Source organism: Carassius auratus, unplaced genomic scaffold (genome assembly GCF_003368295.1).
Source record: "Carassius auratus strain Wakin unplaced genomic scaffold, ASM336829v1 scaf_tig00217743, whole genome shotgun sequence".
Classification (NCBI taxonomy): Eukaryota; Metazoa; Chordata; class Actinopteri; order Cypriniformes; family Cyprinidae; genus Carassius; species Carassius auratus.
The window spans coordinates 42,003-65,584 of record NW_020529222.1 but is presented as its reverse complement, the minus strand read 5'-3'; the positions used below and the strand labels follow the sequence as shown (position 1 = coordinate 65,584).

At 40.0% G+C, this 23,582-nt stretch overlaps 14 pseudogenes; all 14 read right to left on the bottom strand.

Moving 5' to 3' along the window:
• Positions 1-490: 490 nt before the first annotated feature.
• Positions 491-612, bottom strand: LOC113102593 (uncharacterized; annotated as a pseudogene).
• A 1,212-nt stretch (positions 613-1,824) lies between these two features.
• Positions 1,825-1,942, bottom strand: LOC113102597 (uncharacterized; annotated as a pseudogene).
• A 1,517-nt stretch (positions 1,943-3,459) lies between these two features.
• LOC113102625 (uncharacterized) lies at positions 3,460-3,578 on the bottom strand (annotated as a pseudogene).
• A 500-nt stretch (positions 3,579-4,078) lies between these two features.
• On the bottom strand, positions 4,079-4,198 carry LOC113102594 (uncharacterized; annotated as a pseudogene).
• Positions 4,199-5,561: 1,363 nt separating this feature from the next.
• Positions 5,562-5,680, bottom strand: LOC113102624 (uncharacterized; annotated as a pseudogene).
• Positions 5,681-6,460: 780 nt separating this feature from the next.
• On the bottom strand, positions 6,461-6,579 carry LOC113102636 (uncharacterized; annotated as a pseudogene).
• A 777-nt stretch (positions 6,580-7,356) lies between these two features.
• LOC113102635 (uncharacterized) lies at positions 7,357-7,475 on the bottom strand (annotated as a pseudogene).
• A 1,481-nt stretch (positions 7,476-8,956) lies between these two features.
• Positions 8,957-9,075, bottom strand: LOC113102623 (uncharacterized; annotated as a pseudogene).
• Positions 9,076-9,855: 780 nt separating this feature from the next.
• LOC113102634 (uncharacterized) lies at positions 9,856-9,974 on the bottom strand (annotated as a pseudogene).
• Positions 9,975-10,751: 777 nt separating this feature from the next.
• LOC113102633 (uncharacterized) lies at positions 10,752-10,870 on the bottom strand (annotated as a pseudogene).
• Positions 10,871-18,904: 8,034 nt separating this feature from the next.
• Positions 18,905-19,023, bottom strand: LOC113102622 (uncharacterized; annotated as a pseudogene).
• A 777-nt stretch (positions 19,024-19,800) lies between these two features.
• On the bottom strand, positions 19,801-19,919 carry LOC113102632 (uncharacterized; annotated as a pseudogene).
• Positions 19,920-20,700: 781 nt separating this feature from the next.
• Positions 20,701-20,819, bottom strand: LOC113102629 (uncharacterized; annotated as a pseudogene).
• Positions 20,820-22,858: 2,039 nt separating this feature from the next.
• On the bottom strand, positions 22,859-22,977 carry LOC113102621 (uncharacterized; annotated as a pseudogene).
• Between the last annotated feature and the right edge of the window lie 605 nt (positions 22,978-23,582).

The window sequence follows — 23,582 nt, the reverse complement described above, 5'->3', positions numbered from 1 at the left end:
TTCAGAGATCGGGCATTGACTTCTTCTTTTTTTTTGGCAAGATTTATTAATAATTTGTGAAAATATCCAAAAATTTTAAAGCACCTGGTATTCCCAGGCAGTCTCCCATCCATGTATAACCTGGCCCAAACCTGCTTATATTCAGAGATGGGCACTGGACTCTATTTTTTGCCAAATTTATTATATACTAAGTGAAAAAATTCCAAAAGCTTAAAGCACCTGGTATTCCTTGGCGTCTCTCATCCAAGTACTAACCAGACCTAACCTGCTAAGATTCAGAGATCGGGCATTGACTTTTTTTGTTTTTTTTTTTTTTTTGCAAGATTATTATATAATTCGTGAAAAATATCAAAATGTAAAGCACCTGATATCCCAGGCAGTCTCCCATCCATGTACTAACCTGGCGGCAAACCTGCTTATATTCAGAGATCGGGCATTGACTCTATTTTTTGGCAAAATTATTATATACTAAGTGAAAAAATTTCAAAATAGCTTATGAGTACCCTGGCATTCCCAGGCGGTCTCCCATCCAGGCACTAAACAGGGCCCAAACCTGCTTAGCTTCCGAGATCAGACAAGATCGGGCATAGCCAGGCTGGTATGGCCATAAGCGAAGACTGCTGCAAAGAGAAGGCTATTTAAAGATCAGCCAATCTACTCGCCAGTACATTATAAAAGTAGGAAAGAAACCCCAAAAGCTTAAAGCACCTGGTATTCCTAGGCGGTCTCTCATCCAAGTACTAACCTGGCCAAACCTGCTTATATTCAGAGATCGGGCATTGACTCTATTTTTTGCCAAATTTATTATATACTAAGTGAAAAAATTCCAAAAGCTTAAAGCACCTGGTATTCCTTGGCGGTCTATCATTCAAGTACTAACCAGACCTTAACCTGCTAAGATTCAGAGATCAGGGCATTGACTTCTTCTTTTTTTTTTTTTTTTGCAAGATTATTATATAATTCGTGAAAAATATCCAAAAATTTAAAGCACCTGGTATTCCCAGGCAGTCTCCCATCCATGTACTAACCTGGCCCAAACCTGCTTATATTCAGAGATCGGGCATTGACTCTATATTTTGGCCAAATTTATTATATACTAAGTGAAAAAATTCCAAAAGCTTAAAGCACCTGGTATTCTTTGGCGGTCTCTCATCCAAGTACTAACCAGACCTAAACCTGCTAAGATTCAGAGATCGGGCATTGACTCTCTTTTTTTTTTTTTTTTTTTTTTGCAAGATTATTATATAATTCGTGAAAAATATCCAAAAATTTAAAGCACCTGATATTCCCAGGCAGTCTCCCATCCATGTACTAACCTGGCGCAAACCTGCTTATATTCAGAGATCGGGCCATTGACTCTATTTTTTGGCAAAATTATTATATACTAAGTGAAAAATTTCAAAATAGCTTAGAGTACCTGGCATTCCCAGGCGGTCTCTCATCCAAGTACTTACCTGGCCCAAACCTGCTTATATTCAGAGATCGGGCATTGACTCTATTTTTTGCCAAATTTATTATATACTAGTGAAAAAATTCCAAAAGCTTAAAAGCACCTGGTATTCCTTGGCGGTCTATCATTCAAGTACTAACCAGACCTTAACCTGCTAAGATTCAGAGATCGGGCATTGACTTCTTCTTTTTTTTTTTTTTTTTGCAAGATTATTATATAATTCGTGAAAATATCCAAAATTTAAAGCACCTGATATTCCCAGGCAGTCTCCCATCCATGTACTAACCTGGCGCAAACCTGCTTATATTCAGAGATCGGGCATTGACTCTATTTTTTGGCAAAATTATTATATACTAAGTGAAAAATTTCAAAATAGCTTAGAGTACCTGGCATTCTCAGTCGGTCTCCCATCCAGGCACTAACCAGGCCCAACCTGCTTAGCTTCCGAGATCAGACAAGATCGGGCATAGCCAGGCTGGTATGGCCATAAGCGAAGACTGCTGCAAAGAGAAGGCTATTTAAAGATCAGCCAATCTACTCGCCAGTACATTATAAAAGTAGGAAAGAAACCCCAAAAGCTTAAAGCACCTGGTATTCCTAGGCGGTCTCTCATCCAAGTACTAACCTGGCCCAAACCTGCTTATATTCAGAGATCGGGCATTGACTCTATTTTTTGCCAAATTTATTATATACTAAGTGAAAAAATTCCAAAAGCTTAAAGCACCTGGTATTCCTTGGCGGTCTATCATTCAAGTACTAACCAGACCTTAACCTGCTAAGATTCAGAGATCGGGCATTGACTTCTTCTTTTTTTTTTTTTTTGCAAGATTATTATATAATTCGTGAAAAATATCCACAAATTTAAAGCACCTGGTATTCCCAGGCAGTCTCCCATCCATGTACTAACCTGGCCCAAACCTGCTTATATTCAGAGATCGGGCATTGACTCTATTTTTTGCCAAATTTATTATAAACTAAGTGAAAAAATTACCAAAGCTTTAAGCACCTGGTATTCCTAGGCGGTCTATCAACCAAGTACTAACCAGACCTAAAACCTGCTAAGATTCAGAGATCGGGCATTGACTCTATTTTTTTTTTTTTTTTTTGCAAGATTATTATATAATTTGTGAAAAATATCCAAAAATTTAAAGCACCTGGTATTCCCAGGCAGTCTCCCATCCATGTACTAACCTGGCCCAAACCTGCTTATATTCAGAGATCGGGCATTGACTCTATTTTTTGCCAAATTTATTATATACTAAGTGAAAAAATTCCAAAAGCTTAAAGCACCTGGTATTCCTTGGCGGTCTCTCATCCAAGTACTAACCAGACCAAACCTGCTAAGATTCAGAGATCGGGCATTGACTCTATTTTTTTGGCAAAATTATTATATACTAAGTGAAAAATTTCAAAATAGCTTAAGAGTACCTGGCATTCCCAGCGGTCTCCCATCCAGGCACTAACCAGGCCCAAACCTGCTTAGCTTCAAGATCAGACAAGATCGGGTATAGCCAGGCTGGTTATGGCCATTAAGCGAAGACTGCTGTTTTTTGCAAGATTATTATATAAATTAGGAAAAATACCCAAAAATTTAAAGCACCTGGTATTCCCAGGCAGTCTCCCATCCATGTACTAACCTGGCCCAAACCTGCTTATATTCAGAGATCGGGCATTGACTCTATTTTTTGCCAAATTTATTATATACTAAGTGAAAAAATTCCAAAAGCTTAAAGCACCTGGTATTCCTTGGCGGTCTCTCATCCAAGTACTAACCAGACCTAAACCTGCTAAGATTCAGAGATCGGGCATTGACTCTTTTTTTTTTTTTTTTTTTTGCAAGATTATTATATAATTCGTGAAAAATATCCAAAAATTTAAAGCACCTGATATTCCCAGGCAGTCTCCCATCCATGTACTAACCTGGCGCAAACCTGCTTATATTCAGAGATCGGGCATTGACTCTATTTTTTGGCAAAATTATTATATACTAAGTGAAAAATTTCAAAAATAGCTTAGAGTACCTGGCATTCCCAGGCGGTCTCCCATCCAGGCACTAACCAGGCCCAAACCTGCTTAGCTTCCGAGATCAGACAAGATCGGGCATAGCCAGGCTGGTATGGCCATAAGCGAAGACTGCTGCAAAGAGAAGGCTATTTAAAGATCAGCCAATCTACTCGCCAGTACATTATAAAAGTAGGAAAGAAACCCCAAAAGCTTAAAGCACCTGGTATTCCTAGGCGGTCTCTCATCCAAGTACTAACCTGGCCCAACCTGCTTATATTCAGAGATCGGCATTGACTCTATTTTTTGCCAAATTTTATTATATACTAAGTGAAAAATTCCAAAAGCTTAAAGCACCTGGTATCCTTGGCGGTCTCTCATTCAAGTACTAACCAGACCTTAACCTGCTAAGATTCAGAGATCGGGCATTGACTTCTTTTTTTTTTTTTTTTTTTTTGCAAGATTATTATATAATTCGTGAAAATATCCAAAAATTTAAAGCACCTGATATTCCCAGGCAGTCTCCCATCCATGTACTAACCTGGCGCAAACCTGCTTATATTCAGAGATCGGGCATTGACTCTATTTTTTGGCAATTATTATATACTAAGTGAAAAATTTCAAAATAGCTTAGAGTACCTGGCATTCTCAGTCGGTCTCCCATCCAGGCACTAACCAGGGCCCAAACCTGCTTAGCTTCCGAGATCAGACAAGATCGGGCATAGCCAGGCTGGTATGGCCATAAGCGAAGACTGCTGCAAAGAGAAGGCTATTTAAAGATCAGCCAATCTACTCGCCAGTACATATAAAAGTAGGAAAGAAACCCCAAAAGCTTAAAGCACCTGGTATTCCTAGGCGGTCTCTCATCCAAGTACTAACCTGGCCCAAACCTGCTTATATTCAGAGATCGGGCATTGACTCTATTTTTTGCCAAATTTATTATATACTAAGTGAAAAAATTCCAAAAGCTTAAAGCACCTGTTATTCCTTGGCGGTCTATCATTCAAGTACTAACCAGACCTTAACCTGCTAAGATTCAGAGATCGGGCATTGACTTCTTCTTTTTTTTTTTTTTTTTGCAAGATTATTATATAATTCGTGAAAAATATCCAAAAATTTAAAGCACCTGGTATTCCCAGGCAGTCTCCCATCCATGTACTAACCTGGCCCAAACCTGCTTATATTCAGAGATCGGGCATTGACTCTATTTTTTGCCAAATTTATTATAAACTAAGTGAAAAAATTCCAAAAGCTTTAAAGCACCTGGTATTCCTAGGCGGTCTTTCAACCAAGTACTAACCAGACCTAAACCTGCTAAGATTCAGAGATCGGGCATTGACTCTATTTTTTTTTTTTTTTGCAAGATTATTATATAATTTGTGAAAATATCCAAAAATTTAAAGCACCTGGTATTCCCAGGCAGTCTCCCATCCATGTACTAACCTGGCCCAAACGCTGCTTATATTCAGAGATCGGGCACTGACTCTATTTTTTGCCAAATTTTATTATATACTAAGTGAAAAAAATTCCAAAAGCTTAAAGCACCTGGTATTCCTTGGCGGTCTCTCATCCAAGTACTAACCAGACCTAAACCTGCTAAGATTAAGAGATCGGGCATTGACTCTTTTTTTTTTTTTTTTTTTTTTTTTGCAAGATTATTATATAATTCGTGAAAAATATCCAAAAATTTAAAGCACCTGGTATTCCCAGGCAGTCTCCCATCCATGTACTAACCTGGCCCAAACCCTGCTTATATTCAGAGATCGGGCATTGACTCTATATTGTGCCAAATTTATTATATACTAAGTGAAAAAAATTCCAAAAGCTTAAAGCACCTGGTATTCCTTGGCGGTCTCTCATCCAAGTACTAACCAGACCTAAACCTGCTAAGATTCAGAGATCGGGCATTGACTCTTTTTTTTTTTTTTTTTTTTTTGCAAGATTATTATATAATTCGTGAAAAATATCCAAAAATTTAAAGCACCTGATATTCCCAGGCAGTCTCCCATCCATGTACTAAACCTGGCGCAAACCTGCTTATATTCAGAGATCGGGCATTGACTCTATTTTTTGGCAAAATTATTATATACTAAGTGAAAAATTTCAAAATAGCTTAGAGTACCTGGCATTCCCAGGCGGTCTCCCATCCAGGCACTAACCAGGCCCAAACCTGCTTAGCTTCCGAGATCAGACAAGATCGGGCATAGCCAGGCTGGTATGGCCATAAGCGAGACTGCTGCAAAGAGATGGCTATTTAAAGATCAGCCAATCTACTCGCCAGTAACATTATAAAAGTAGGAAAGAAACCCCAAAAGCTTAAAGCACCTGGTATTCCTAGGCGGTCTCTCATCCAAGTACTAACCTGGCCCAAACCTGCTTATATTCAGAGATCGGGCATTGACTCTATTTTTTGCCAAATTTATTATATACTAAGTGAAAAAATTCCAAAAGCTTAAAGCACCTGGTATTCCTTGGCGGTCTATCATTCAAGTACTAACCAGACCTTAACCTGCTAAGATTCAGAGATCGGGCATTGACTTCTTTTTTTTTTTTTTTGCAAGATTATTATATAATTCGTGAAAAATATCCAAAAATTTAAAGCACCTGGTATTCCCAGGCAGTCTCCCATCCATGTACTAACCTGGCCCAAACCTGCTTATATTCAGAGATCGGGCATTGACTCTATTTTTTGCCAAATTTATTATATACTAAGTGAAAAAATTCCAAAAGCTTAAAGCACTTGGTATTCCTTGGCGGTCTCTCATCCAAGTACTAACCAGACCTAAACCTGCTAAGATTCAGAGATCGGGCATTGACTCTTTTTTTTTTTTTTTTTGCAAGATTATTATATAATTCGTGAAAAATATCCAAAAATTTAAAGCACCTGATTTTCCCAGGCAGTCTCCCATCCATGTACTAACCTGGCGCAAACCTGCTTATATTCAGAGATCGGGCATTGACTCTATTTTTTGGCAAAATTATTATATACTAAGTGAAAAATTTCAAAATAGATTAGAGTACCTGGCATTCCCAGGCGGTCTCCCATCCAGGCACTAACCAGGCCCAAACCTGCTTAGCTTCCGAGATCAGACAAGATCGGGCATAGCCAGGCTGGTATGGCCATAAGCGAAGACTGCTGCAAAGAGAAGGCTATTTAAAGATCAGCCAATCTACTCGCCAGTACATTATAAAAGTAGGAAAGAAACCCCAAAAGCTTAAAGCACCTGGTATTCCTAGGCGGTCTCTCATCCAAGTACTAACCTGGCCCAAACCTGCTTATATTCAGAGATCGGGCATTGACTCTATTTTTTGCCAAATTTATTATATACTAAGTGAAAAAATTCCAAAAGCTTAAAGCACCTGGTATTCCTTGGCGGTCTATCATTCAAGTACTAACCAGACCTTAACCTGCTAAGATTCAGAGATCGGGCATTGACTTCTTTTTTTTTTTTTTTGCAAGATTATTATATAATTCGTGAAAAATATCCAAAAATTTAAAGCACCTGGTATTCCCAGGCAGTCTCCCATCCATGTACTAACCTGGCCCAAACCTGCTTATATTCAGAGATCGGGCATTGACTCTATTTTTTGCCAAATTTATTATATACTAAGTGAAAAAATTCCAAAAGCTTAAAGCACCTGGTATTCCTTGGCGGTCTCTCATCCAAGTACTAACTAGACCTAAACCTGCTAAAATTCAGAGATCGGCATTGACTCTTTTTTTTTTTTTTTTGCAAGATTATTATATAATTCGTGAAAAATATCCAAAATTTAAAGCACCTGGTATTCCCAGGCAGTCTCCCATCCATGTACTAACCTGGCGCAAACCTGCTTATATTCAGAGATCGGGCATTGACTCTATTTTTTGGCAAAATTATTATATACTAAGTGAAAAATTTCAAAATAGATTAGAGTACCTGGCATTCCCAGGCGGTCTCCCATCCAGGCACTAACCAGGCCCAAACCTGCTTAGCTTCCGAGATCAGACAAGATCGGGCATAGCCAGGCTGGTATGGCCATAAGCGAAGACTGCTGCAAAGAGAAGGCTATTTAAAGATCAGCCAATCTACTCGCCAGTACATTATAAAAGTAGGAAAGAAACCCCAAAAGCTTAAAGCACCTGGTATTCCTAGGCGGTCTCTCATCCAAGTACTAACCTGGCCCAAACCTGCTTATATTCAGAGATCGGGCATTGACTCTATTTTTGCCAAATTTATTATATACTAAGTGAAAAAAATTCCAAAAGCTTAAAGCACCTGGTATTCCTTGGCGGTCTATCATTCAAGTACTAACCAGACCTTAACCTGCTAAGATTCAGAGATCGGGCATTGACTTCTTTTTTTTTTTTTTTGCAAGATTATTATATAATTCGTGAAAAATATCCAAAAATTTAAAGCACCTGGTATTCCCAGGCAGTCTCCCATCCATGTACTAACCTGGCCCAAACCTGCTTATATTCAGAGATCGGGCATTGACTCTATTTTTTGCCAAATTTATTATATACTAAGTGAAAAAATTCCAAAAGCTTAAAGCACCTGGTATTCCTTGGCGGTCTCTCATCCAAGTACTAACTAGACCTAAACCTGCTAAAATTCAGAGATCGGGCATTGACTCTTTTTTTTTTTTTTTGCAAGATTATTATATAATTCGTGAAAAATATCCAAAAATTTAAAGCACCTGGTATTCCCAGGCAGTCTCCCATCCATGTACTAACCTGGCCCAAACCTGCTTATATTCAGAGATCGGGCATTGACTTTATATTTTGCCAAATTTATTATATACTAAGTGAAAAAATTCCAAAAGCTTAAAGCACCTGGTATTCTTTGGCGGTCTCTCATCCAAGTACTAACCAGACCTAAACCTGCTAAGATTCAGAGATCGGGCATTGACTCTCTTTTTTTTTTTTTTTTTTTTTTGCAAGATTATTATATAATTCGTGAAAAATATCCAAAAATTTAAAGCACCTGATATTCCCAGGCAGTCTCCCATCCATGTACTAACCTGGCGCAAACCTGCTTATATTCAGAGATCGGGCATTGACTCTATTTTTTGGCAAAATTATTATATACTAAGTGAAAAATTTCAAAATAGCTTAGAGTACCTGGCATTCCCAGGCGGTCTCTCATCCAAGTACTAACCTGGCCCAAACCTGCTTATATTCAGAGATCGGGCATTGACTCTATTTTTTGCCAAATTTATTATATACTAAGTGAAAAAATTCCAAAAGCTTAAAGCACCTGGTATTCCTTGGCGGTCTATCATTCAAGTACTAACCAGACCTTAACCTGCTAAGATTCAGAGATCGGGCATTGACTTCTTTTTTTTTTTTTTTGCAAGATTATTATATAATTCGTGAAAAATATCCAAAAATTTAAAGCACCTGGTATTCCCAGGCAGTCTCCCATCCATGTACTAACCTGGCCCAAACCTGCTTATATTCAGAGATCGGGCATTGACTCTATTTTTTGGCAAAATTATTATATACTAAGTGAAAAATTTCAAAATAGCTTAGAGTACCTGGCATTCCCAGGCGGTCTCCCATCCAGGCACTAACCAGGCCCAAACCTGCTTAGCTTCCGAGATCAGACAAGATCGGGCATAGCCAGGCTGGTATGGCCATAAGCGAAGACTGCTGCAAAGAGATGGCTATTTAAAGATCAGCCAATCTACTCGCCAGTACATTATAAAAGTAGGAAAGAAACCCCAAAAGCTTAAAGCACCTGGTATTCCTAGGCGGTCTCTCATCCAAGTACTAACCTGGCCCAAACCTGCTTATATTCAGAGATCGGGCATTGACTCTATTTTTTGCCAAATTTATTATATACTAAGTGAAAAAATTCCAAAAGCTTAAAGCACCTGGTATTCCTTGGCGGTCTATCATTCAAGTACTAACCAGACCTTAACCTGCTAAGATTCAGAGATCGGGCATTGACTTCTTTTTTTTTTTTTTTGCAAGATTATTATATAATTCGTGAAAAATATCCAAAAATTTAAAGCACCTGGTATTCCCAGGCAGTCTCCCATCCATGTACTAACCTGGCCCAAACCTGCTTATATTCAGAGATCGGGCATTGACTCTATTTTTTGCCAAATTTATTATATACTAAGTGAAAAAATTCCAAAAGCTTAAAGCACTTGGTATTCCTTGGCGGTCTCTCATCCAAGTACTAACCAGACCTAAACCTGCTAAGATTCAGAGATCGGGCATTGACTCTTTTTTTTTTTTTTTTTGCAAGATTATTATATAATTCGTGAAAAATATCCAAAAATTTAAAGCACCTGATTTTCCCAGGCAGTCTCCCATCCATGTACTAACCTGGCGCAAACCTGCTTATATTCAGAGATCGGGCATTGACTCTATTTTTTGGCAAAATTATTATATACTAAGTGAAAAATTTCAAAATAGATTAGAGTACCTGGCATTCCCAGGCGGTCTCCCATCCAGGCACTAACCAGGCCCAAACCTGCTTAGCTTCCGAGATCAGACAAGATCGGGCATAGCCAGGCTGGTATGGCCATAAGCGAAGACTGCTGCAAAGAGAAGGCTATTTAAAGATCAGCCAATCTACTCGCCAGTACATTATAAAAGTAGGAAAGAAACCCCAAAAGCTTAAAGCACCTGGTATTCCTAGGCGGTCTCTCATCCAAGTACTAACCTGGCCCAAACCTGCTTATATTCAGAGATCGGGCATTGACTCTATTTTTTGCCAAATTTATTATATACTAAGTGAAAAAATTCCAAAAGCTTAAAGCACCTGGTATTCCTTGGCGGTCTATCATTCAAGTACTAACCAGACCTTAACCTGCTAAGATTCAGAGATCGGGCATTGACTTCTTTTTTTTTTTTTTGCAAGATTATTATATAATTCGTGAAAAATATCCAAAAATTTAAAGCACCTGGTATTCCCAGGCAGTCTCCCATCCATGTACTAACCTGGCCCAAACCTGCTTATATTCAGAGATCGGGCATTGACTCTATTTTTTGCCAAATTTATTATATACTAAGTGAAAAAATTCCAAAAGCTTAAAGCACCTGGTATTCCTTGGCGGTCTCTCATCCAAGTACTAACTAGACCTAAACCTGCTAAAATTCAGAGATCGGGCATTGACTCTTTTTTTTTTTTTTTGCAAGATTATTATATAATTCGTGAAAAATATCCAAAAATTTAAAGCACCTGGTATTCCCAGGCAGTCTCCCATCCATGTACTAACCTGGCGCAAACCTGCTTATATTCAGAGATCGGGCATTGACTCTATTTTTTGGCAAAATTATTATATACTAAGTGAAAAATTTCAAAATAGATTAGAGTACCTGGCATTCCCAGGCGGTCTCCCATCCAGGCACTAACCAGGCCCAAACCTGCTTAGCTTCCGAGATCAGACAAGATCGGGCATAGCCAGGCTGGTATGGCCATAAGCGAAGACTGCTGCAAAGAGAAGGCTATTTAAAGATCAGCCAATCTACTCGCCAGTACATTATAAAAGTAGGAAAGAAACCCCAAAAGCTTAAAGCACCTGGTATTCCTAGGCGGTCTCTCATCCAAGTACTAACCTGGCCCAAACCTGCTTATATTCAGAGATCGGGCATTGACTCTATTTTTTGCCAAATTTATTATATACTAAGTGAAAAAATTCCAAAAGCTTAAAGCACCTGGTATTCCTTGGCGGTCTATCATTCAAGTACTAACCAGACCTTAACCTGCTAAGATTCAGAGATCGGGCATTGACTTCTTTTTTTTTTTTTTGCAAGATTATTATATAATTCGTGAAAAATATCCAAAAATTTAAAGCACCTGGTATTCCCAGGCAGTCTCCCATCCATGTACTAACCTGGCCCAAACCTGCTTCACGAGTTCACCCTTACATCTAATCTGAAGGCAAATAGTAGGCATATTTTGGCGTGCTGTCCTGGGGGAGGGGTCCGGGCCCGGAGCATAGCCCGAACCCAAATAACTCCCCCTATCCCAATTTGGGATAAATAGATTAGAAGTGAGGAGTTGGGGTGGAGGAGGGTTGCCGAAAAACTGTCGTGGGACAGGAGGTAGGAAGACTGGATATATATACGCGTGCGTGCTATAAGATGATTAGCTAAACGAGATGCACCTGTACCAAATTGGATGATTATCTGATCGTGCTTCTCCCGAACTTTGTTAATAAAACCACATTTCACGAGTTCACCCTTACATCTAATCTGAAGGCAAATAGTAGGCATATTTTGGCGTGCTGTCCTGGGGGAGGGGTCCGGGCCCGGAGCATAGCCCGAACCCAAATAACTCCCCAAAAGAAGCTTAAAGCCATAGGACAGCAGCCAGAGAGATAAAATTTAGTTGCCCCCCAAAATATGCGTGTTGGGAAGAAAATGCAGAGCGACCTGGAGAGCCCGTGCAGTGTTCGACGAGAGCTGCGGCTCGCAACGTCTTACCAGCGAGCCCTCCATGCCGCTTATGGGAGGAGCACAATGCCAGATATCAAGAAATGAGGGACTCTTGCTGCCTCCGAAGGGAGCTGCGGCTCTGCTGCACCGGAAGGGAGAGTCCCTCTTGCGGCTGAGTACGAGGCGCGGTTTGTTGCATCTGATGGAGGGCTCTCACTGCGACTGAAGGGAGCCAGCGACTGTATCCCATCGGGAGGGAGATCCCTGGCCGCCATAGAGTATGCAACATAACTCGGACGGGGGGTTCACACTGCGACCGAAGGGAGCCGTGGGTCTGCTGCACCAGAAGGGAGAGCCCCGTCAGATGCTAAATAGGCAATGAGATTCGAGCCGCGGTTTGGCGCGTCGGATGAAGGGCTCCTAATGCAACCGAAGGGAGCCAGCGGCTGTACCCCATCGGGAGGGAGATCCCTAGCCATCGTGGAGCATGCAACATAACTCAGATGGGGGGTTCACACTGCGACCGAAGGGAGCTGTGGGTCTGCTGCACCGGAAGAGGAGCCCTAGTCCGATGCTGAGAAGGCAAAGAGACGCGACTGTTGGAGGGACTCCCGCTGCATCCGAAGGGAGCTGCGGCTCTGCTGCACCGGAAGGGGGAGTCCCCCATTGCGGGTTTATGGAGGCACGGTTTTTTGCCTCTGAGGGTTCTCCCAGCCTCCGTAGGGGGTTCGCAACTCTGCAGCAGGAGTGCTGCCCCGGAGGGGAGAGCCCTGATTGACGCTAACTAGAAGACGACTGTTGGAGGGACTTTTGCTGCGTCCGAAGGGAGCTGCGGCTCTGCTGCACCGGAAAGGCGAGTCCCCCTTGCGATGCGAGGCATGGCTTGATGCGTCTGATGGAGGGCTCTCACTGCGACCGAAGGGAGCCAGCAGCTCTATTCCCCCGGGAGGGAGAACCCTATCCGCCCTTGAGCATGCAACATAACTCAGACGGGGGGTTCACCCTGCGACCGAAGGGAGCCGTGGGTCTGCTGCACCGGAAGGGAGAGCCCTGTCCGATGCTGAAATAGGCAAGGAGATTGTAACGATGGCTGGAGGGCCCTTACTTTGGCCGAAGAAACGATAACTGAGAGGCTTCTATTATTCAAGTACACAACATGATTTAAGGAGGAATATATAAATTTTTTTTTTTTTTTTTTTTTTTAAATGTCTGATGAACAACAACCGAGGGCATCTATCGGATTATGTGAGAGGCCCCTTTTGAGCTGCTTAAGATTAGGGCTGAAACGATTCCTCGAGTAACGCGATTACAAAAAATGATGTAGGCAAATTCCTCTGCTTCAAAGCCTCTTTTAATTTATTCTAAATCTCACGTCAGGTTCTTTCGCAATGAATTTTTTTTTTTTTTGAATGAATTAATCAAAATAGGTAATTGCACTTACATCCGATTCACAAATTAATATCTCTAAATATTAAGACGGAACAGTGTTTAAATGTAAATCCTGCATGTTCTGTGTGTCTCTGTTAATGAATGGAGCAGGAGCGCGACTTCCTTTTTCACACACACACTGAAGCGCGCATTACTCTCACGGTAATTTCTGCGTCTGCTGTCTCACTAAATGAGGACTTGAACACATGAACAACATCTCCAGAACTGCTCTGACAGTCAGTTCATGAGCATTTAACTTTAAGTAAAACTAGCGTCACATCACATACACAGAACTGAAAAGGTACGTCAACCCGACTAAATAAAGGTCCGGGGTCCTGACATTTTATCCTACCCATCAGATTTACTGTGCATGCGCACATCAGTATAATTAAGCAACAACACATTTTGTTACTCGATTAATTTTTTTTTTTTTTTTTTTTTTTAAACCAGAGTCGTTGATGAAATGAGGGTCCATCGTGAATTTAGATTGGGCGTTCCGGAGTTAGACAAAAGCAAGCCTGATGAGGTTGAATTGGAGAATGGACATAAAATATATATTTTTATTTATTTATTTATTTATTTATTTATTTATTTATTTATTTTTGAGGCTCTTGCGGCAGCGAGAATTGCGGCAGTAGGGAAGGATGGAAAGGGCTCCTGCGGGAGCAGACACTGCTATGGCAGTGGTGAAATATAGGTAGAGGCTCCTGCGGGAGCAGACACTGCTGCGGCAGTGGTGGAATATAGGTAGAGGCTCCTGCGGGAGCAGACACTGCTGCGGCAGTGGTGGAATATAGGTAGAGGCTCCTGCGGGAGCAGACACTGCTATGGCAGTGGTGAAATATAGGTAGAGGCTCCTGCGGGAGAAGACACTGCTGCGGCAGTGGTGAAATATAGGTAGAGGCTCCTGCGGAAGCGGAGACTGCTGCGGCAGTGAGGAAAAAACAGAAAAGGCTCCTGTAGGAGCGGACAATACTGCGGCGGTGGGGGGATATAGAGAAGGCTCCTGCGGGAGCGGACAATGCTGCGGCGGTGGGGAGATACAGAGAAAGCTCCTGCGGAAGGATGGCTGAAGTGAGGATTGACCATTACAGATAGATAGGGCATGTTAGGAGAGTTAGCTATGGTAGATTAGGAGTTTTAGTGGAAGGGGATGGGCTGGCGTTAGAGGGGTTGGCTGAAGAGGGTTCGAGATAGATATATAAATAAATAAAATAATCGGCCTGACCAATAATAGGTCTTGGTACCCTCTGCCTTCTGGCAAATCTGGAGCTGGAGGCCACTGAACAGAAAAATGGTTAGTAGCATGAGGGAGCGGAAGAGTTAAGGGCGGAAGTAACAGGATGGAAATACTGAGATGTGCAGGCCCGTGTTGCAAGTAAAAGTAGCTTCATGCTTGCTTTGGCTGCTGTAGTTGTTGGCTGATTTGACAATTGCTCAAACCTTGTCTGAATTAATACGGTCCTGTTGGAAAAGCATCTTTTCCTCTTGTTTTGGCCTTCGGGCCCTTTTAAACAGCCTCCGGAGCAGATAAATTTGGGATGCTGTTTTCCTGTTGTAGTATGGACTGTGAAAATAGAGGCTTTGAAACAATGTAGCATGTTTAGTTTTATAAACCATTGTACCAATAGACATGTCTATGGCAGTAACGTTAATTGCAGTAATTCAAATTCAAGCCGTTTCTAAAGACATTTACTTTGCATGCTTTTCATATAACAGTCCTAAAAAGACGATAGAAAATTTACTCACACTTGTTGTTCTGCAGCCAAACACGAGGCAGTAGCGTGAAAAATTCTGAATAATCATGCCAGTAAATGGTGAAATATGTCCCTAAATAATTGATCCTGCCGGAATAATTGCATGAAACTTATGTCTGTATCATCTCAGTGAGGTTTAAACATGCACAGTAAAGCAAATGTAATGTCTTTAGACATTTCGGTGTGGATGACAACTCTGCAAAAAGCCTTTGCTTCGTGGTTAAAAAGTGGCATCGTCATCGGACAGAGTTAAGTCATAACGCCGTTTAACAAATTTTGGCGTCTTCATAAGCGCATTCTATATATAACGTCTATTTAAATTGTTCAGATGAGCAAATCACGAGGTTTTCTTGCATGATTAGCATTTTAATTGTTTGGTCAGACGGTTCATATATTGATCTATATATTCACGTTCATAAATCGGGGATTAAACGTGGAATTTATCTTTTGTATGCTAAATATGTAAACAATATGTGCACAGTACCTATAACTGCGCTTTACATTTTGCAAGATTGACATGCTAAATGGCTAACTGACCCGGTTTACTCTCATCTTAACAAAATTGATAAGAGTTCCTTGCGTTTACGAACGACATGTATCTGTTTAATCAACTCGACATGTATACCGGTTTAGTCCTTTCGTTCACGAATGAGAGCTCTCGATCTCTGAGACTCATATGAAACTCGCTCATTGTGGATGACAACTCTGAAAAATTCTTCATGAATGAGTGTAAACCGAGAACGATTCGTTTGCCTAGAAGATTCATTCGAAAAACGATTCTTTCACGAACGACATGCCACTACAACAACGCACGGTCTTCGCCGCTAGTGGAGGCAGCATCGAACTGCGACACGGCTGAAAAAGCGAGAGAGGTTTACTGCGGGGAGAACTGGAGCACGGCTGCGATCCAGCATTATAATAGAGCCCGGTCCTGGCGAGAAAATCGTGTTGCCGAGTGAGGCAAGCTCGAGGATTTGCACGAGCTTTTGGCCACAACGTGTGGCTTGGCGAGAAGAGCAGCTGACCGATGACGCTTGTTGGTGTTCGGCGGATAGATATCTTCGTCGGAAGGAAGATTGGGCCTGTGATAAGAAGACGGACAGCGCGAACCGAATGCTAACAGAGCGAACCGAATGCTGACAGACGGTCTATGCCGAAAAACTGTCGTGGGACAGGAGGTAGGAAGACTGGATATATATACGCGTGCGTGCTATAAGATGATTAGCTAAACGAGATGCACCTGTACCAAATTGGATGATTATCTGATCGTGCTTCTCCCGAACTTTGTTAATAAAACCACATTTATATTCAGAGATCGGGCATTGACTCTATTTTTTGCCAAATTTATTATATACTAAGTGAAAAAATTCCAAAAGCTTAAAGCACCTGGTATTCCTTGGCGGTCTCTCATCCAAGTACTAACTAGACCTAAACCTGCTAAAATTCAGAGATCGGGCATTGACTCTTTTTTTTTTTTTTTGCAAGATTATTATATAATTCGTGAAAAATATCCAAAAATTTAAAGCACCTGGTATTCCCAGGCAGTCTCCCATCCATGTACTAACCTGGCCCAAACCTGCTTATATTCAGAGATCGGGCATTGACTTTATATTTTGCCAAATTTATTATATACTAAGTGAAAAAATTCCAAAAGCTTAAAGCACCTGGTATTCTTTGGCGGTCTCTCATCCAAGTACTAACCAGACCTAAACCTGCTAAGATTCAGAGATCGGGCATTGACTCTCTTTTTTTTTTTTTTTTTTTTGCAAGATTATTATATAATTCGTGAAAAATATCCAAAAATTTAAAGCACCTGATATTCCCAGGCAGTCTCCCATCCATGTACTAACCTGGCGCAAACCTGCTTATATTCAGAGATCGGGCATTGACTCTATTTTTTGGCAAAATTATTATATACTAAGTGAAAAATTTCAAAATAGCTTAGAGTACCTGGCATTCCCAGGCGGTCTCTCATCCAAGTACTAACCTGGCCCAAACCTGCTTATATTCAGAGATCGGGCATTGACTCTATTTTTTGCCAAATTTATTATATACTAAGTGAAAAAATTCCAAAAGCTTAAAGCACCTGGTATTCCTTGGCGGTCTATCATTCAAGTACTAACCAGACCTTAACCTGCTAAGATTCAGAGATCGGGCATTGACTTCTTTTTTTTTTTTTTTGCAAGATTATTATATAATTCGTGAAAAATATCCAAAAATTTAAAGCACCTGGTATTCCCAGGCAGTCTCCCATCCATGTACTAACCTGGCCCAAACCTGCTTATATTCAGAGATCGGGCATTGACTCTATTTTTTGCCAAATTTATTATATACTAAGTGAAAAAATTCCAAAAGCTTAAAGCACCTGGTATTCCTTGGCGGTCTCTCATCCAAGTACTAACTAGACCTAAACCTGCTAAAATTCAGAGATCGGGCATTGACTCTTTTTTTTTTTTTTTTTTGCAAGATTATTATATAATTTGTGAAAAAAATCCAAAAATTTAAAGCACCTGGTATTCCCAGGCAGTCTCCCATCCATGTACTAACCTGGCCCAAACCTGCTTATATTCAGAGATCAGGCATTGAGTCTATTTTTTGCCAAATTTATTATATACTAAGTGAAAAAATTCCAAAAGCTTAAAGCACCTGGTATTCCTTGGCGGTCTCTCATCCAAGTACTAACCAGACCTAAACCTGCTAAGATTCAGAGATCGGGCATTGACTCTTTTTTTTTTTTTTTTTTTTTGCAAGATTATTATATAATTCGTGAAAAATATCCAAAAATTTAAAGCACCTGGTATTCCCAGGCAGTCTCCCATCCATGTACTAACCTGGCCCAAACCTGCTTATATTCAGAGATCGGGCATTGACTCTATTTTTTGGCAAAATTATTATATACTAAGTGAAAAATTTCAAAATAGCTTAGAGTACCTGGCATTCCCAGGCGGTCTCTCATCCAAGTACTAACCTGGCCCAAACCTGCTTATATTCAGAGATCGGGCATTGACTCTATTTTTTGCCAAATTTATTATATACTAAGTGAAAAAATTCCAAAAGCTTAAAGCACCTGGTATTCCTTGGCGGTCTATCATTCAAGTACTAACCAGACCTTAACCTGCTAAGATTCAGAGATCGGGCATTGACTTCTTTTTTTTTTTTTTGCAAGATTATTATATAATTCGTGAAAAATATCCAAAAATTTAAAGCACCTGGTATTCCCAGGCAGTCTCCCATCCATGTACTAACCTGGCCCAAACCTGCTTATATTCAGAGATCGGGCATTGACTCTATTTTTTGCCAAATTTATTATATACTAAGTGAAAAAATTCCAAAAGCTTAAAGCACCTGGTATTCCTTGGCGGTCTCTCATCCAAGTACTAACTAGACCTAAACCTGCTAAAATTCAGAGATCGGGCATTGACTCTTTTTTTTTTTTTTTTTGCAAGATTATTATATAATTTGTGAAAAAAATCCAAAAATTTAAAGCACCTGGTATTCCCAGGCAGTCTCCCATCCATGTACTAACCTGGCCCAAACCTGCTTATATTCAGAGATCAGGCATTGAGTCTATTTTTTGCCAAATTTATTATATACTAAGTGAAAAAATTCCAAAAGCTTAAAGCACCTGGTATTCCTTGGCGGTCTCTCATCCAAGTACTAACCAGACCTAAACCTGCTAAGATTCAGAGATCGGGCATTGACTTCTTTTTTTTTTTTTTTTGCAAGATTATTATATAATTCGTGAAAAATATCCAAAAATTTAAAGCACCTGGTATTCCCAGGCAGTCTCCCATCCATGTACTAACCTGGCCCAAACCTGCTTATATTCAGAGATCGGGCATTGACTCTATTTTTTGGCAAAATTATTATATACTAAGTGAAAAATTTCAAAATAGCTTAGAGTACCTGGCATTCCCAGGCGGTCTCCCATCCAGGCACTAACCAGGCCCAAACCTGCTTAGCTTCCGAGATCAGACAAGATCGGGCATAGCCAGGCTGGTATGGCCATAAGCGAAGACTGCTGCAAAGAGATGGCTATTTAAAGATCAGCCAATCTACTCGCCAGTACATTATAAAAGTAGGAAAGAAACCCCAAAAGCTTAAAGCACCTGGTATTCCTAGGCGGTCTCTCATCCAAGTACTAACCTGGCCCAACCTGCTTATATTCAGAGATCGGGCATTGACTCTATTTTTGCCAAATTTATTATATACTAAGTGAAAAAATTCCAAAAGCTTAAAGCACCTGGTATTCCTTGGCGGTCTATCATTCAAGTACTAACCAGACCTTAACCTGCTAAGATTCAGAGATCGGGCATTGACTTCTTTTTTTTTTTTTTGCAAGATTATTATATAATTCGTGAAAAATATCCAAAAATTTAAAAGCACCTGGTATTCCCAGGCAGTCTCCCATCCATGTACTAACCTGGCCCAAACCTGCTTATATTCAGAGATCGGGCATTGACTCTATTTTTGCCAAATTTATTATATACTAAGTGAAAAAATTCCAAAAGCTTAAAGCACTTGGTATTCCTTGGCGGTCTCTCATCCAAGTACTAACCAGACCTAAACCTGCTAAGATTCAGAGATCGGGCATTGACTCTTTTTTTTTTTTTTTTTGCAAGATTATTATATAATTCGTGAAAAATATCCAAAAATTTAAAGCACCTGATTTTCCCAGGCAGTCTCCCATCCATGTACTAACCTGGCGCAAACCTGCTTATATTCAGAGATCGGGCATTGACTCTATTTTTTGGCAAAATTATTATATACTAAGTGAAAAATTTCAAAATAGATTAGAGTACCTGGCATTCCCAGGCGGTCTCCCATCCAGGCACTAACCAGGCCCAAACCTGCTTAGCTTCCGAGATCAGACAAGATCGGGCATAGCCAGGCTGGTATGGCCATAAGCGAAGACTGCTGCAAAGAGAAGGCTATTTAAAGATCAGCCAATCTACTCGCCAGTACATTATAAAAGTAGGAAAGAAACCCCAAAAGCTTAAAGCACCTGGTATTTCCTAGGCGGTCTCTCATCCAAGTACTAACCTGGCCCAAACCTGCTTATATTCAGAGATCGGGCATTGACTCTATTTTTTGCCAAATTTATTATATACTAAGTGAAAAAATTCCAAAAGCTTAAAGCACCTGGTATTCCTTGGCGGTCTATCATTCAAGTACTAACCAGACCTTAACCTGCTAAGATTCAGAGATCGGGCATTGACTTCTTTTTTTTTTTTTTGCAAGATTATTATATAATTTCGTGAAAAATATCCAAAAATTTAAAGCACCTGGTATTCCCAGGCAGTCTCCCATCCATGTACTAACCTGGCCCCAAACCTGCTTATATTCAGAGATCGGGCATTGACTCTATTTTTTGCCAAATTTATTATATACTAAGTGAAAAAATTCCAAAAGCTTAAAGCACCTGGTATTCCTTGGCGGTCTCTCATCCAAGTACTAACTAGACCTAAACCTGCTAAAATTCAGAGATCGGGCATTGGACTCTTTTTTTTTTTTTTTGCAAGATTATTATATAATTCGTGAAAAATATCCAAAAATTTAAAGCACCTGGTATTCCCAGGCAGTCTCCCATCCATGTACTAACCTGGCGCAAACCTGCTTATATTCAGAGATCGGGCATTGACTCTATTTTTTGGCAAAATTATTATATACTAAGTGAAAAATTTCAAAATAGATTAGAGTACCTGGCATTCCCAGGCGGTCTCCCATCCAGGCACTAACCAGGCCCAAACCTGCTTAGCTTCCGAGATCAGACAAGATCGGGCATAGCCAGGCTGGTATGGCCATAAGCGAAGACTGCTGCAAAGAGAAGGCTATTTAAAGATCAGCCAATCTACTCGCCAGTACATTATAAAAGTAGGAAAGAAACCCCAAAAGCTTAAAGCACCTGGTATTCCTAGGCGGTCTCTCATCCAAGTACTAACCTGGCCCAAACCTGCTTATATTCAGAGATCGGGCCATTGACTCTATTTTTTGCCAAATTTATTATATACTAAGTGAAAAAATTCCAAAAGCTTTAAAGCACCTGGTATTCCTTGGCGGTCTATCATTCAAGTACTAACCAGACCTTAACCTGCTAAGATTCAGAGATCGGGCATTGACTTCTTTTTTTTTTTTTTGCAAGATTATTATATAATTCGTGAAAAATATCCAAAAATTTAAAGCACCTGGTATTTCCCAGGCAGTCTCCCATCCATGTACTAACCTGGCCCAAACCTGCTTATATTCAGAGATCGGGCATTGACTCTATTTTTTGCCAAATTTATTATATACTAAGTGAAAAAATTCCAAAAGCTTAAAGCACCTGGTATTCCTTGGCGGTCTCTCATCCAAGTACTAACTAGACCTAAACCTGCTAAAATTCAGAGATCGGGCATTGACTCTTTTTTTTTTTTTTTGCAAGATTATTATATAATTCGTGAAAAATATCCAAAAATTTAAAGCACCTGGTATTCCCAGGCAGTCTCCCATCCATGTACTAACCTGGCCCAAACCTGCTTATATTCAGAGATCGGGCATTGACTCTATTTTTTGCCAAATTTATTATATACTAAGTGAAAAAATTCCAAAAGCTTAAAGCACCTGGTATTCCTTGGCGGTCTCTCATCCAAGTACTAACCAGACCTAAACCTGCTAAGATTCAGAGATCGGGCATTGACTCTTTTTTTTTTTTTTTTTTGCAAGATTATTATATAATTCGTGAAAAATATCCAAAAATTTAAAGCACCTGGTATTCCCAGGCAGTCTCCCATCCATGTACTAACCTGGCGCAAACCTGCTTATATTCAGAGATCGGGCATTGACTCTATTTTTTGGCAAAATTATTATATACTAAGTGAAAAATTTCAAAAAGCTTAAAGCACCTGGTATTCCCAGGCGGTCTCTCATCCAAGTACTAACCTGGCCCAAACCTGCTTATATTCAGAGATCGGGCATTGACTCTATTTTTTGCCAAATTTATTATATACTAAGTGAAAAAATTCCAAAAGCTTAAAGCACCTGGTATTCCTTGGCGGTCTATCATTCAAGTACTAACCAGACCTTAACCTGCTAAGATTCAGAGATCGGGCATTGACTTCTTTTTTTTTTTTTTTGCAAGATTATTATATAATTCGTGAAAAATATCCAAAAATTTAAAGCACCTGGTATTCCCAGGCAGTCTCCCATCCATGTACTAACCTGGCCCAAACCTGCTTATATTCAGAGATCGGGCATTGACTCTATTTTTTGCCAAATTTATTATATACTAAGTGAAAAAATTCCAAAAGCTTAAAGCACCTGGTATTCCTTGGCGGTCTCTCATCCAAGTACTAACCAGACCTAAACCTGCTAAGATTCAGAGATCGGGCATTGACTCTTTTTTTTTTTTTTTTTTGCAAGATTATTATATAATTTGTGAAAAATATCCAAAAATTTAAAGCACCTGGTATTCCCAGGCAGTCTCCCATCCATGTACTAACCTGGCCCAAACCTGCTTATATTCAGAGATCGGGCATTGACTCTATTTTTTGCCAAATTTATTATATACTAAGTGAAAAAATTCCAAAAGCTTAAAGCACCTGGTATTCCTTGGCGGTCTCTCATCCAAGTACTAACCAGACCTAAACCTGCTAAGATTCAGAGATCGGGCATTGACTCTTTTTTTTTTTTTTTTTTTTGCAAGATTATTATATAATTCGTGAAAAATATCCAAAAATTTAAAGCACCTGATATTCCCAGGCAGTCTCCCATCCATGTACTAACCTGGCGCAAACCTGCTTATATTCAGAGATCGGGCATTGACTCTATTTTTTGGCAAAATTATTATATACTAAGTGAAAAATTTCAAAAAGCTTAGAGTACCTGGCATTCCCAGGCGGTCTCCCATCCAGGCACTAACCAGGCCCAAACCTGCTTAGCTTCCGAGATCAGACAAGATCGGGCATAGCCAGGCTGGTATGGCCATAAGCGAAGACTGCTGCAAAGAGAAGGCTATTTAAAGATCAGCCAATCTACTCGCCAGTACATTATAAAAGTAGGAAAGAAACCCCAAAAGCTTAAAGCACCTGGTATTCCTAGGCGGTCTCTCATCCAAGTACTAACCTGGCCCAAACCTGCTTATATTCAGAGATCGGGCATTGACTCTATTTTTTGCCAAATTTATTATATACTAAGTGAAAAAATTCCAAAAGCTTAAAGCACCTGGTATTCCTTGGCGGTCTATCATTCAAGTACTAACCAGACCTTAACCTGCTAAGATTCAGAGATCGGGCATTGACTTCTTCTTTTTTTTTTTTTTTTGCAAGATTATTATATAATTCGTGAAAAATATCCAAAAATTTAAAGCACCTGGTATTCCCAGGCAGTCTCCCATCCATGTACTAACCTGGCCCAAACCTGCTTATATTCAGAGATCGGGCATTGACTCTATTTTTTGCCAAATTTATTATATACTAAGTGAAAAAATTCCAAAAGCTTAAAGCACCTGGTATTCCTTGGCGGTCTCTCATCCAAGTACTAACCAGACCTAAACCTGCTAAGATTCAGAGATCGGGCATTGACTCTTTTTTTTTTT